The sequence below is a fragment of the Sinocyclocheilus anshuiensis genome, unplaced genomic scaffold, assembly GCF_001515605.1.
Source record: "Sinocyclocheilus anshuiensis isolate Anshui unplaced genomic scaffold, SAMN03320099.WGS_v1.1 scaffold247, whole genome shotgun sequence".
NCBI classification, from domain to species: Eukaryota; Metazoa; Chordata; class Actinopteri; order Cypriniformes; family Cyprinidae; genus Sinocyclocheilus; species Sinocyclocheilus anshuiensis.
Genome location: NW_015552543.1, coordinates 446069 through 447800, shown reverse-complemented (window position 1 = coordinate 447800; position 1732 = coordinate 446069). Strand labels below are relative to the sequence as shown.

Below are 1732 nucleotides of genomic sequence, written 5' to 3'. Positions count from 1 at the left end.
ATGGTCCCCCCCCCCCCGATGGAAACAGCCAATCACAGCCTGGAAATGGAGAAGTGCCAGATTGCATCGGAAAGAGATAAAGGTACCTTCCCAAAAGATATACTGTTCTGAGTCTGAGTACTGCAATGGAAAAGACGTTAACAGATACACTGTTCTGAGTCTGAGTCCTGTTACCAGGAAGACAGCAACAGAAACAACCCATTCTGAGTCTCTTGCCTGCAAGGGTGAGACAATAGCAGATCAACCTCCATTCTGAGTCCGAGTCCTGTCAAGGAAAGGACTGCAACAGATCACCAACTTTCTGAACCTCTGGCCCGTGAGGGAAGAGGCAATAACAGATACCAAGTCCTGAGTCTCCAGCTTCGAGGCAGCAACAGATATGACCACATTCTGAGCCTCCAGCCTGCGAGGAAAGAGATGATTTACGTTCAGACTTCATTCAGTCTTCATCCAGCGAGACAACAACAGATGCAGCACGTCCTGAGTCTCCATCCTAGAGAGACAAAGCGGATCGACCAAGTTCTGAGTCTAGCCCAGAGAGGCAGAAGACACACAGACATCTGCAACAAGGTTAAGCTCCGGCGAGCAAACCTTCACTCCAAGGTACCTTTGCTTGCGTGTTCCAGACTAAGGACCTACTGCTCCAGGAGATCAGCATCCTCTAGGTACTTTCATCAGCGTGTTCCAGATTAAGGACCTTCTGCACCTACTCCAGGGCCACATCTGCGTGTTCCAGATTTTAGGACCCTTTGGTGCTCCAGGAGATCAGCATCCTCCAGTGCTTCGTGTTCAAGGCTGTCGAAACAGATTCCTGCTCCTTTCCCCACTGCATTGTTACCAGCATAACCAGTGGATGAAGTCACCGCCATCGGACTGCTAATTCAACCACAGAGAACGTAAATATCACTTATCCAAAACTCTTCCAGAGACATTGGTATTGTTAGATATTATCAGTATATGATTTTTCTCATTTACATTAGATATTATATAGCTGATTGCAGTTTATAGCAAATCTTTCATGTGTTTGTTTGATGCATAATAGGGATCTTTAACTTATTTCTTTCAGAGCAGCAACAGTTTGTCTTTCCAGATAACTTAGCTCTGACATTACAACACCCAACATAATCACTTGCATTTTATGCATCTTATGCACTTTATTCCTATTTCATTTATGGTATTCATTTAGTAGTTGTTGATTACTCTTGTCTATCTTTTGTTAATACAATCTATTTTATTACACTTGTGTCTTCGTTGTGTTGATGATACAGAAAGAGGTTCTACAATTTTGAGATCCCACCACTCTTTCTTATGTGATGTACTCATAACCACACCTTAAGTGACACGTGATCCAAATATCATAACGTCCTTGGTGACGCGAGTATCCATCACTACAGTATTTCGCCTCCCTAGGTTGTCAAAAGCAAAATTCACTACATGATATTGGAATATAATAGCAAAGAGCCCAAATTTTTTTCTTGTTATAATTGGAAGATCTGCAAGCACGTAGAACTCTGTAAACTCTGTGAAAACAATTAGTTCAGAGCAGATTATGACTAACCTACAGTAAACACCTCTGATCTGATTTGTGCATGATGCGTCGCTAAGGAAAAGTATGGACAAGTATAGATTATTTAATATTGCGTTCTTGTATAATTACCATTGCCACAATATATCACAAAAAAAGACAGACATTTCATGTACTCTTGGGGAACCCCTGATGGCCACGGGGCCC

The 1732-nt window shown here is 42.5% G+C and overlaps 1 protein-coding gene across 1 annotated transcript in view; it reads left to right on the top strand.

The window, feature by feature from the left end:
* LOC107664006 (tetra-peptide repeat homeobox protein 1-like) overlaps window positions 1–1732 on the top strand; it is a 14550-nt gene that overhangs the window by 10377 nt on the left and 2441 nt on the right. The window lies entirely within an intron of this gene.